We start from the raw sequence: 13,626 nt of genomic DNA, 5'->3' as shown, positions 1-13,626 counted from the left end.
ACAAAAAACAGTTCATAGTCCTAAACAAGACCGACGTTAGCAGTATTTTACCATTTTAAGTCTTGTGAAACAATCTCATCATCATATTTAACCTCAATTGCATCAACTTTAAAGCTGTAAGTTTATTTTAAATTAATTATTTGTTTTTCAGGTATTATTTGTTTTATAACTTTTGTAGACATTTATAGAATTTTGAAACACAATACAAATAACAAGGGAAATATAGACAAGTTAAGAGTTTAGTTAGTTGTGTTAAATTTTTAAGCAGTAGATCATTTTCAAATAAATTCAAAATCATTAAACCAAAGTAAAAATGTATACATTTTTGAAAACTTCACTCTTTATTTTTGTTGAATCATATTTTTGCCTATAGAAAAATGTTACAATTTTGTATTTTCACAGCTACTATGCATTGACTAAAGCCTTCATAGGTTATACTAGCACTGTATCCATGTAAATCTTCCAGGAATGCTCCCGCACATTTCAGAAATAATGTAAGTAATTAATAGTGTTATATTAACAGTACATGTAATACGTTTTCACCAGTATAATCACTGGCTCATACACTAAAACCTTGATTATCAGATTGTATAACATGGTTTTAAAAGAGGACACAGAATTTGGACATAAAAAAATATATTTTGGCTAATTTAAGGCAGTGCTGGGTACAAGCTAAAGATTAACTGTCCTGAGCCCATTTAGTACTTTAAAAGTAAGTTTACATTACATATTTTGTCGTGCCACTTACTTCTACTATAACTGTGTTTTCCCACATTTCACTTAAACAAGTAAGTGTCACCTATGGTTGTCAAGCTATATTTTTGTTTATTTCCATTTCTCCTATTGCAATAGCTGTGCAATTTTTTGAAAGGTGAACAGTGCTTCATACTTTTACTCTTCACCCTTAGTCATGTTTGGCTGGTTTCAGTGGTTTGATCATATGATAAAAGTAATAATGTTTGTTATGAGTTTAGATCCCGCAGAGACTTAAGTCTCAGTCCCAGTGAGTCTATGAGTCCAAGTCCAGATTCTTTAATTTGGGATCTCAGAGGTGAACAAAGTGAAAGAACCATATGAAGTAGAAAAAGTTTTTAGTTAAAAAGAAAAAGAAGAGACCAATGTTGCCTCAGATATGGTCTGCTGCCTTCTCTACACTCCTGTCTTCACATACACAGAACACTGCTGCTTTCCCGACTGTGTGTGTGTCCTCAGTGCGTCTGTGTGTGTGTGTGCACTGTGGGCTGAAAGTAGCGGGTCTTCAGGGGCCGCTCTCTACCCAAGGCTCATTTTAATATATGTAAAAGCTATGGCTCACTGGAGAGCCTGTACAATGGACTGATCGGCCTCAGGGATGTGTCAGAGACCAGTGTGCATGCGTGCACGTGTGTGTGTGTGTGTGTGTGTGAGACTAGAGAGACAGTGGCCGAGGTTTGGACATGCGTCAATGGTCTGCCTGCACACTGCAATCTCAGCCCCTGACACTTTCAAAACACACACACACACACACACACACACACACACACACACACACACACGTAGGCCCCGAGGTCCGACACATTTGCATATGACTGTCCGCTGTGGCAGAGTCCTGCAGTTCCACTCCATGCTAAAACTCCACAGCAGTCATTCGACAACTCTGCTCCCTGACATGTGTTGCTCAATGGACTCTGAGCCGGACATGTGGCTTCTTCAGTCCGAGAAAGCTGGTCACTTTATTCTGACCCAAGGCTCTGCCTGCAACTGGCTTCAATCAGAGCTATGAGTTGTTCACAAATGTTAATTGGTAGATGTGGGTGATGTGGCCTGGTTGTTTTGTGCATTTTTACAGCAGTAGTTGGAAGTAAAATGTACTTAAATGTTTCATTTGAAAACAATGAGTAACGCTCCGATAAGCTTAAATAGCTTTCAACCATCTGAACCCCAACCAGTTTTAGGGCGTCTTTTGCTCCTGTCACATTTTACTCACCGTCACATTATTTCTCACAGCAATATGAAAGTCCTGCCACACTATGGAAACAGCAGAATGATGTTTAGAATTAGACAGAGCTCAAATGTGTATTTTCTGCAGTCTCTATTTATGCAATATTTTCCGAGTGCTAAACATATTGAACTACTTCCGTTATTACAACCTCTCTGTCCTCTCCTCTCGGCTCTGTGTAAACAGCCTGCAGCTCAGTCAAAGTTTTGCTGGATATTTGTCACATAACTGTTGGTCTCAGTCAATTCAGCTTACATGTTGCGTTGAGGAGTGCAGAATTTATTGTTTTTTTGTTTTTTTTACAGAATCTGATTCGTGCAAATGTTTTTTTTGGAAACATTACATGAGATATGTAGAATAAAGAGATTGTGATGAAATATCAATGTTATAACCCTAAATTTGGTTATATTTCCTGATGGAAGTGAGAATAACTTATGAACTGTGCACAGACTGTTGTAAATCTGAAAATTCAACGATAGCGTTTGTTTTTACAGTTTCTAGCTATGATAAAAGATCCTTTTTAAATTGATTGCGGGTGTGTATGCATATGTATATATGTGTGTGTGTGTGTGTGTGTGTGTGTGTGTGTGTGAGAGAGATTTTTATATCAGTTTATTATATGAGATTAGATGAGGCCTGGAATGTAGAGGACTTGAATTAGGGCTTAAACGCAGTTTATTAAGAAGCTTTTAGCAAAGTTAAAGTGTGATTCTTGAGTGCAGACTCAAGTGTTGTAAAATAAGGACGACAATTATGTGTACTCACAATACCCTCCCTCCAGCACTAATTTAGCCGATAGCATGGTGAAGTAGCACGACTGCATCTTGTAAGGCACTTGTTTTTTTTGTACATCTTTCCCAATTACAGTTATTCATCAAATCCATTAAAATATATCGTATATGCTTCAATATATTGTGACATGCAAGAAAGAAAGTTTATATGAGATATTTTACCCACAGTAAACAATATCGTAATATGCTTTATGATAAATCTTGAATGATTTAATAAATGAGATATTAACCATTTTTTTGAGCTCCTATGTGTTTGTAAATCCAGAGATAAAGTTTACCCTCAAGTTTATGTAAATAAAATAAAAAAAATTTGTTTTCTCAGGAATAGTAGAGTGAATATGTATCACTGTCTCCTCCCTTAATAAGTATTGTCAGTGGCCCCTTGAGCAAGACAGCCAAGCACAACATAACAGCTCTAGTTAAACTGTGATCATACTGGGCAACTGGCGCTACTAATTAAAGAAATGTGTTCATGTCAGAGGGGCAGGGGAGTTAAATTTTGGAGTAGAGAAAAAACAGTGATGTAATGTTAATTGTGGAGGGAACATCAGGACAATACAGCCACTATAGCCAAACTCCTTTACTTCCAGTGTCTACATAGAGTAAAAGCTATAGGGATAACATTGTTCAAATGTTTTATTTAAGTGTTGCCTGCATTACTTGTCATATCAGTTTAAACCAAGAGTTTTGATGTACACATAACTTCAAACTGGTAACCTAAGATGTCAGTTTGTTTCTATACAACAGTGTTTTATTGTTCCCTGCATTTCAATGTTAATAATGAAAATTTAGTGAGAACAACACAAAGACCCCAGAGCACAGGAAAAGGGAATAAATCAAGTGAAGAGGAAGACTCAGTATGGTTTATTTTCCTTAAACAATGTGACAGAGGACATAATTAAGCTGTTAGGGACCCTTTCTCTTCCCCAGCTATTACTCAATCATGTAAGTAGCAGATAAACAACTGCTGGGGTTTAAAATTATCACCTGTCAATAGAACAGTAACATCGACGGGTGAGACATGAGAGATACTGACAAGGGAATGGAAAAAGGGAAAACAAAGACCGAAAATGGCAGCAAAAAGAGGCACTTAGTGCGCTGACAGCTCTGCTCGGCTGGCTGAAATTAAGGCAGGAATGCAGAACACACACAGATAAAAGTGGATGGATGGTACTCATGCACGTATGACTGCATGTATTCACAGCTTCTTGTATGCATGCATATGTATGCATGCACAGTTGACGGATAACCTTACTTTTCTATTCCATGCCTAAACTACATCTTTGAATCACACTCCCTTCCAAACGGCATATTCAGTGTACACAATATCATTCAAAACCTAAGGACATGTCAGACAAGGCATCACTCTCTCTCATTCTCTATTAGTCAACGTCTTTCCACCTCCCTGGGAACTTTCCAAGAAGCCCCTTGTAATGCTGCACTGGGGTCAGCCAGAGGTTAAAACACTCATAAATATTTTACCTGCCCAACCAGGGGAAGGAAAAAAGCACTTGTCTGGTGTGCTGTGTTCACAAGAAACAGAGGGGGGATGCAAGTCACTCTGCGTGTTTGCAGCCACAGAAAATAACTCCTGAACTACAAATAGACAGTTTAAAGCACAATTACAGCAGTTTAGTGATGCACCTCTATAAATCGGGGGTCTTGCAAGGGACATATTGATAAAAAAAAGAACAGTCAAAATCGAAAAAACTCAAGCTGAAAGTGAGGAGTGCATAGCATGACTTACAAACCTACCGTGATGTATACGATTTTGAGCTCCACATGAAGGGAATAGTTTAATAATCGCATTTGCATTGTTCAAACCTAGGAGCTGCGTGGAGATTTTTTGGGTGGGGAGCAGATGATATGTTTTTTTTGTTGTTTTTTTTTACAATTTAAAAAAAAACGAGGCTCACTCGAGCATTATTTTGCTCCACCCAATATCAAAACAAGGACAGAAATGACTAAGCACTACTTGTTTCATCATTAATGACAAAGTCAGTCATAGCAAATAATTTAGGATTTAATATCCATACATGTTTGTGTTTAGTGCTTTTCAAAACTGATGAAGTCCTTTTAGGTAGTTGATATCGACGAGGAAAAAAAAAACATTAGACACAGGATTGCTGTCTGTATATGGCAAAGGCTGCATTATGATGGAGTAGTGCCCAAAACTGCCAAAATGTTCAGTTTAAAAAAACTATTAAAATGCTCAACTTAATAGCAGAAATAAACACATTTCCAACCCGGTACTAATAAAATGGTTTTAGTCTCAAAAGCCAATTTCAACACTGTACGGGGATTAATTTTTATATAACTCACTTGCTAACATTTTTATAAAGACTCAAAGTTAACAAAATTAAGGGTGTGAACGCTTTGAGTGACAGGCTGTCAAAGACGCGTCACCACACTCTGAATCAGATCCACCTCTTGTTCCTCCACAGCTCCCTCCTCCTCCAAATTTGGTCATTTTAGGCTCTAAAACTTCAAACTGAAAATGGTCAAAATGCCAAATTCAAGACTATAAATTGGGAGTCCACATGCCAGTGGGTGACATTACAGTGGCTATGGCATTCTTTTTTATTGCCTACGAGCAAAGCTTACTCTTATGACCTAATGTACCCTCTAACTTTTTTTTTTTTTTTTTACCACAAGGGAATTTTTATTTTAAATAATAATATTACTAATAATAAGTTTCTTACAGTCCATAACTGGCCCAGAAACCAAGCTTTACGGGTAAATAGTTAGAAAATACTGATCAGACGGACTAAGAGAGATGTAGTGGAGTTTCTCTAAGCATTTTGAAAAGAATATCTTTTTTCCTCCATTGACATTACAACTTTGAATATCTTTACAGTGACCCTGTATCAGTACCGCCTCCTCTACTGCAGGTTTACCTTTGCGCCTGGACAGTTCATTGTAAACAGCTGCAGATACATAATGCTGCCATGACCATAGTCCATCATTTTAAATTACACTGCACCTTTATCTGAGAAGACTTGTTATTGCATCTGTTTTATTCCTCTTTGTATTTTTGTTTGTGAATTTTTAAAGTGAAATACACTTTATTGTTTTGTGTAGTTGGGGAGATTGTCCTTAATATTACTTTTATTTGAATAACAATGCATCAACATCATTGCTTTATATTCCATCTGTTATTAGGATATTTATGAAATCTAATGTTACGGCATGCTTTGGACATGATGGGCAGCAATGTAAAGAAGATATGATTTGCCTCGTACATGGCCTTGCAAAGACCTTTGTGTAAATAGCTGAAAGCCCCCCTGTCTCACACAGCTTTATAGAAAAGCAGTGAATTAGAATAAGCCTTGAATGTCTATCAACTAGTACATAAAAAAAATGTTACCCTTTTCTTCAATCAATAGGCAAGATGGATATATAGCCCCTGCCAATTTAAAATAAGCCTTGAGCTGTGTTAATGAATTGTATTTTTTTTTTAAATGTGGAGCTGATATTTTCATAATGAAATGTACATACCGGAAAAAAAATGTTGCTGATACCGGTCATCGTCACAATCAGCATTAAAGGTAGTGTTATAGGTTTTCTTCTTGCTTGCTCTTTCTTCTTGCTTGTGTTGTACGTCGCTTTGGATAAAAGCGTCTGCTAAATGAAATTGTAGAATTGTAGAATTGTAGGTTTATCGTATATATATTTTTTTATCAGTATAGAAATATCCCTATGCACACAGCCTGTTTTCATTCAATAACAGCATTTTTATAATGAAACATTTCATTTCCCAATGTCTTTTTTAATTTAAGTGGCATTGTAACTTCCCCTTCACCTTTCAGCCATTCACATCCCTCAGGCTCCTTAAGCAAGGAAGTTCAACAACTACCACCTGATCTAGCCAGTTAGCTGCTGCTAAACACCACTACTTAGAAAACTGACATTATCAAAATAGAAATCAGCACTGTATTTAATAATTAAAAAGGATTTTATCAATACAAATGAACCTCTATAAACCTCAGCTCAAAAACTTGTGATGAATTACCATTTCATATTATTAAATTGTAAGAATTTCTTGAAATATTTCACAAATGTATGTTACATCAATGTGTTTCTTGTGATTATACCATAATTATCAATATAATATTGGCCACTGATCCTGTTATTATCATTTAAGGATGTGGATAAGGATTAAAGTTTAGATTTGATTTGAGTGCCGCTTGGGTTAGAGGATTAGGAAATGATGTTCAGTCCTCACAAAAATAGTATTTCTACTGTGTGTGTGTGTGTGTGTGTGTGTGTGTGTGTGTGTGTGTGTGTGTGTGTGTGTGTGTGAGAAGCACTTGCCCTCACAAGCGCTGGGGCAGCTCCAGTGAGTCACAGTGCCATGTATACTTCTCTCATCCAACATTTACAAGCCTTCTGCTCACACGCTCTCTCTCTCTCTCTCTCTCTCGCTCTCTTTCTCTCTCTCAACACATTACCCATGCTCCACTGCTTCCCTTCCTCTCTATCTCTTGTCTTCACTCATCACCAGCTCTCTGTCCTTACATCATTTGCTTCCTCCCTATTTCATGTTGCTTTTGTCTTATTTTATCGTCTTACATGCCCCCCCTTTATTTTGCCTTTTTGTCTTTTCTTCTAAGTCTTTCTCCTGTCATCCTTTCATTCATCTAACATTACCACTTATTTTCTTATTTTCCACCGTATTTTTTTCTCTTCCACTTCTGTTAACCCCACTTGTCTGTTCCTCATCGCCTGATCTTTACATGTTTCATCTTATATTTATCTTTTTTTGTCTCCTCTCTCTCCCTCTCAATTGTCCCTTTCTTCTTCTTTCTCCCCTCTCTTCTGTCTTCTGTCATTTTGTTTTCCTCGCCTCCCCATGCCTCTCATCAACTCCTCTTGAGTTTTCCTTTCCTGTCTCTCCTCACACTCATTTCATTTCCTTATTTACTCTACTTATTTAGCTTCAATATTAAATTTGAACTTGAGATATTGTCACAAAGGTAATATTTATTGCAGGGCTATTGCATCGGATTTCATTATATTGCACAGGTGTCCATGTTATTGTGTCCACCCCCATAAAGCTACCACTATTTTTCAAAACCAGTTTTCGTCAGCAAAAGAGCTCACCATGATTAAAAAAGAAATATCTTGTGTTTTTCCTTTGGCCGGAGTGTGCTATAGGCCTGCTGTTGTTTGTGTTTGGGAAACAATATCACACGAAAGAAAAATAAAGTGATGCTTGATTATTACTTATGCTTGTTTAAAGGAGTGGTTGTCAAATACAATGAGTAAATACAAGCAGAATCACCAGTGTTGACATGATGCAAATGCAACAGTGCCCGCTGTCAGATGTCCAAATTTGCTGAGAATGTGTAGTGTAGATGACGGCTGGTTTCATGGTTAGTGGTTTATAATTTCTACTTTTTTCCTTTTTTAATATATATGCATTTCCTACCTCATAAAATACTTTAACACAATAAGGTGGAATATTTTTTTATTTGTGTTGCTCAAAGAAGCAGCTCAATAGCATTGGGTCTTTTCTATGTCCCTGTTTTAATTAACAGGTTTTCATTGAAGGAAGAATCCCTGTAAGAGCTGCTGATCGTCCTGTTAATAAGGCTATCCAGAGTGATATTATTACTGGTAAATTTTGAATGCCATTTTCAATCCTGTGAGCCCCACAAATGAAATCCTTTTGCTCACCATTGTGTTGTTGTGGCAGTAGACATTAAAGAGGCGTATCTGAAAGCCTTGAGCTGTCTATCAGAAAAAGGACATCCTGTGATGTATGTTTAAACAGTTCAAACAGCTTATAGTATGGCTGAAAAGAAACCTCTTGTGACCATGAAGGAATGGATTGGGTGGTTGGGCATCTTCCATTTACCAATAATCAATAGTAATCCCTTTCACTAATCCCATGATCAGGAAAATGGCCATTTGACTTGTCTTTTTTGTGGCATATTAGAAACACATAAAGCTGTATCTGCCTTTGCAGTTGTAAGATATTTTTATTGCGTCACGCAAATTATTGCATCATGATGTGTGTCCTTTTATATGCACAAGTAATGTTTGACAAATGATGTTAGGAACAGCTCCTCAATAACATTACAGCACTACAACCAGTCAAAAATACCACAGAATACCTTTAACTAATAATCTGGTACTACGAAGCATCTATGGCTTTTTAAATGTGGATTACTCTTTGTATAGTTGCTGTACATAGGTACAAAAAATGAAGCCATTTAACAACTGACAATGATATAGATGCGCAAACACGTTTTTCAAGGAGAAAGTTTCTATTCTAACATTGGGAAAAAATAGCACCCTTATCTAGAAATGTAGAATAAGAACTTACTTTTCTACGTCATAGCCTTACACACCGACAGAGAGACAGTATTGCGCAGAGAACCTTTTTCTTACATTGTATTTATTTTTTTGCTCCATCTTCAATAACATATGTTATATAAACATATAGATGCATGTACCTTTGAAATGTAGGGAACTTGATCCAGTGGATCTTCAAGGATTTTTGAAAGATACTATTATTTCGGAAATAAACTTTGCCACTGGGGGCCATGGTCAGGTATTGGCAGTTATTAAGGCCCTTCAGTGAACTTGCCTTCTTTCATATATTAAATTCTAAATACACATGTTGTGATTGAGCTTCATTGATTCATTCAGACCATGTATCTGTATATCTGAATTGGAAAGCTGAAACCTCCAGTGAAAGTGTTTCTTTTTCACAGCTGAGTGTGTTGTGTCACCATTAACCTCAGTTCTTTGAGGAATTGTCGCTACCAAAAGGAAATTTTAAGGGAGTCCTTTTAGAAAAATACTCCATCCGACCTCTGCCACAGCCTCTTTGTCTTCAATTGGAGATGACATATGAGGTTTCAAAAGGGATAAGGCCTTGTTCCAGGAGAAGTGCAATTTCAAGGTGAAATTTGGCAATAAAAGGAAAAAGAAAACACTCCCACATTCCATTGCTCTCACCTTTCCCTTCTGTCCCTTTTTTCTCTTTATAAACCAAAAAATATCAGACAGTCAAAGGTGTGGTAAGAGGAAGGAAGACTTAAACTTGAGCAGAGCTTGCCACTAAAATCTGAAGATTTGTGTTTCTTGTAGTTATATAAGCATATTATTTGTAAAATTTCCCACACCCCAAAACAAAGGTAAAATTAAAAAAAAAAAAAAAGTTTTAGATATTTTCTAATGACAGCTAGCTTTTACATTGGCTCAATGGATTTAGCATTGAATGTTCAAGATAAGAACTATGGACTCAAATTGTTTAGCTCTTTTCTTTTTAAATCTGATCATGAAAATATAAGACCATTGAGACAAACCTGAAACTCAACATCATTCAGTTGTGAACATCGTCAACAACTCTTTCTTTTGTCGTGCCATGGTTAGTGTGTTTGTCTAATTTCAAGGTCAGTGGTCCCACGTTTATTTTGTCGAATAAACTCCATGCCTTTTTGGAATTCATCTGCGCAACTTGTTTTTGTGCTCACAACAATCACAGTTAGCAGCCACAAATGCTCTCAATGTGAATAGCATTTGTGTAACGTTAATGGAACTCACGGTCAGTTTTATCCCCCTACTTTGTTGCATGTTCTTGGTGGATATTCTCAGACCTGCATAGACTTTATGTCTGCCATTGCTTTCTCTGGCATAATATATTCCAAGATTAATCATTTTTTTTCTTTACATGAGAACAGCTGGTTGTAGCTTTTTCATATTATATCAGGTCATCTGACCTAAAGAAAGTTATACAACATTTACTGCATTTAAAAAGCCTGTAAAGAATAATGTCATACTTTATAGCACACTAGATCCGTAACTGCTGTGGCCTGTAAACCACTTTGATGGTTTAGTTAAGAGCCACGAATGACAGGGGGAAAATCAGTGGAGAATAAGTAAAAGAAAGTAAGAAGAGCGGACCCAACGGATAACCTGAGAGGGCAGCCAAGAGGAAAACAATTTGTCATGCTGTCGTCCTCTTTGTCTTCCCTCAATACTGCCAGACCGTCTTCCTTTTTCATTCTTTGTGGACTGTCCATCAGTTTGCTGTCTCATTCACTCTCAAAAGCCCCATTGAATCAGGACAACATTCCATGTCCATGACACAAAAATGTTAACTGGTATAGTGCTTAGTAGTTACACCTGCAACATGTTCTGTTGTTAGTCAAGGGTATTGCCATTGTAGTTTAGAACTACTGGGGAAAAAGGATTTGCCCTCATTCAGTTTAATCCGCATTTGAGATGATGGCTGACTCACATCCCCCCAATCTCTAGGTGAATGAACTTGTTTATCTAATTATTCAGGGCTAGCCAGATAAATCTGTCTGGCCAGCAAGTCACCACATCCATGTACACAAAGTAAGCACCACTGCTGGCCTGGTTTGTAAATAGGAAAACAAAGCACATATAAATGCAATATATGATAACATAAAGAACAACAAAACAGGAAACTGTTTTTCCATACTTGAGAAGCAGGTCAAACAAATGACATTCCTGTAATAGCTATGCGCCTCACAACTGTTGGCAGCAGTGCTGCTGTGTAATGTACTGCATATCTGTTTGCCCATTGTGCAATATGTAAACTTCAGAGTCATAACTCAGTTTAACTGGAATTCATTGAGAGACATTAACTTACTGCTCCAATCAGCCCAACTTTTGTCTCAGGGTAGCCATTTCTTCAATGTTTGTTGATGATAAATGTTCATAAAGCTGTTCATAAATCCAAATAGTGCATCTTACGAGGTCAGATCTTGCCCGTGAATTATTATTCTTTAGACATTTTATTCAGCATCAACAGTAATCCTCTGATTGTTGTAGAAACAGGAAGTACAAGTAGCTAATGCAGCGTGACATTCATGGTGCAGATTCACCAAAACAACCACTTTAGGCAAAACTAAATGAAGCTTGTGATGCTTATATGTGGGTCATTGACTCAGTGACAACATAACAGCTCCTCAAGAAAAGCTTTGATGTTTACAGTGCAGACCATTTTCACTGTGTTAAGATTTAAAAGCTTGAACCTCCTATAAATTCAATATGCTTAATCCGCCCAATTAGAAAGGGGCCAACAAAGGCCGTTAAGGGCTTATAAAGACCTAACAGTGCCGAAACAGTGAAAGACTAGAACAAAAGAGGCTCATAGACGACTCAACATTGACCGACAGCAGACTGTTGGCTTGGTGTGTCAGGGCCTTTAGTGCATGTGTGTCTTAAGCCTCATTCCCACTGCACAAAAAAACTGCTAATACCCGCTAACATCTGGCTTTTTAATGCAATGACAATGCGTATGATTGGCATTCACACCCGGGTCAAATGACTGCAGCAGATGCAGGTTTTTATTGCTTCTGGCTCAGCTCGGCATTGATGGGAATGCAGCACCTTGGTGAATGTGGTAATTTCAGCTCTTTAACCAGCAAGATGCAATGATGCTCCGTCACTAATTACTGTCTGCGTCCTCCGACACAGCACTAAAACACCAATCCAAATACATCTGCACTGAGTGTGAAAGGGGGACTTGATAAGTCAAAGATAAATAACGAGAAGAAACCACGGAAAAGTTTTCAAACACCTCTGCTTCTGCTGCTGTCTACTGTTTACCTGTTCTCCTGTCAGACAGCGCACACACACACACATACACACAAACACCAGCTGACAGAAAGGCCGACTTGCTCTCTTGCTGTAAGTTCAGTGGCAGTGGGAAAAAAGCCATTTTGCAGGTTTACCCGTGTTTAAAAGACCTGTGTGCACCTGCTAATTGCGGTGGGAATGAGGTATTTGTGTGTGAATGCCACTGGCAAGTTAACACCTGCTGCTCTGCACTACGATCATACAGCTGTTACCATTGAGAACGCCCTCCTGAACCACGGTGGCAGAAAATCAGTGTCATGGAAGCATAGAGCCTCCCACCCCAACCCCTACACTAGCAGCATTAGCTATGCCATCACTGTTGCCATTGTTAGCTATGTCAGCTGCTAGCTGGCAACTGAGTCACTGTCGTGCTGAGGCAGGTCAGACTCTGAATCATAGATATCCTCTAAATGTCACATATGGCCCCTTTTAAAAATGACTTGAAATATTTAAAATTAAATTTGCTCACATTCACAAATCATAAAACTGAATGACCCGTGGCTTTTTTTTTTACTTTACTGTTGACAAAAAAATTAATTAACTTCAGAAATGCATGCACATACTCTTTGCTATTAACTTAAGGCACAGCAAAATATTACCAGGATTCATGCCCTGGTAATTGGGCCATGACTTATCTGTTCAATCCTGCTCATATGTGCAAGATGTGAAAGACAAGTGGACTGGCTTGTCGATAGGCTACATTTAAAGAACAATCAATTGAGAGAGAAAAGACAGAGGAAAAGACTAACTGTAAAGACCAGTCAATAGTGCATGCATTAAAATGCCTTTAATGCTCGTAACACATGATCCATGGTAGTGGACAGTTAGCTTAAGACCATCTTACATCAGATTTTCAAACATGAATCGTGGTTGTTTGTCATTGTATTGCATAATTTATTATTGATTGTTTTATTAGACGTTCTTGTTAGTTCTTGTCTTATTTTAGTGTCTTCATGTATTTATGTGTGTGTGCGCACTTGCACACCGGTGTTCCTTTGAAACTGGTTTTAATATGAAGCCTTCCCTGTAGTGCTGGGCTTCTTTCAGTGCTTTGTTTGAACAGTGTGGTGTAGAAATCCACTGTGGCCGGCTCGCAGCCAGAAGGGAGACGAGAGAGAGGCCAAGACTTAAACAGAGAGCGAATACGAGAGAGAGTTATTAGGAGTGTGTTTGTCTAAAGATATGTTGACACACACTGTGATGAGCTAAGTAAAGGCCACTGTGTGAGACAGC

At 37.8% G+C, this 13,626-nt stretch overlaps 1 protein-coding gene across 1 annotated transcript in view; it reads left to right on the top strand.

Moving 5' to 3' along the window:
- tenm3 (teneurin transmembrane protein 3) overlaps nt 1–13,626 on the top strand; it is a 496,888-nt gene that overhangs the window by 6,509 nt on the left and 476,753 nt on the right. The gene's annotated exons all lie outside the window — the stretch shown is intronic.

The sequence above is a fragment of the Plectropomus leopardus genome, chromosome 3 (assembly GCF_026936395.1).
Source record: "Plectropomus leopardus strain MGB_pleo_1.0 chromosome 3, ASM2693639v1, whole genome shotgun sequence".
NCBI classification, from domain to species: Eukaryota; Metazoa; Chordata; class Actinopteri; order Perciformes; family Serranidae; genus Plectropomus; species Plectropomus leopardus.
Note: the sequence above shows the minus strand (reverse complement) of the source record. Positions and strands in the feature narration are given on the sequence as shown.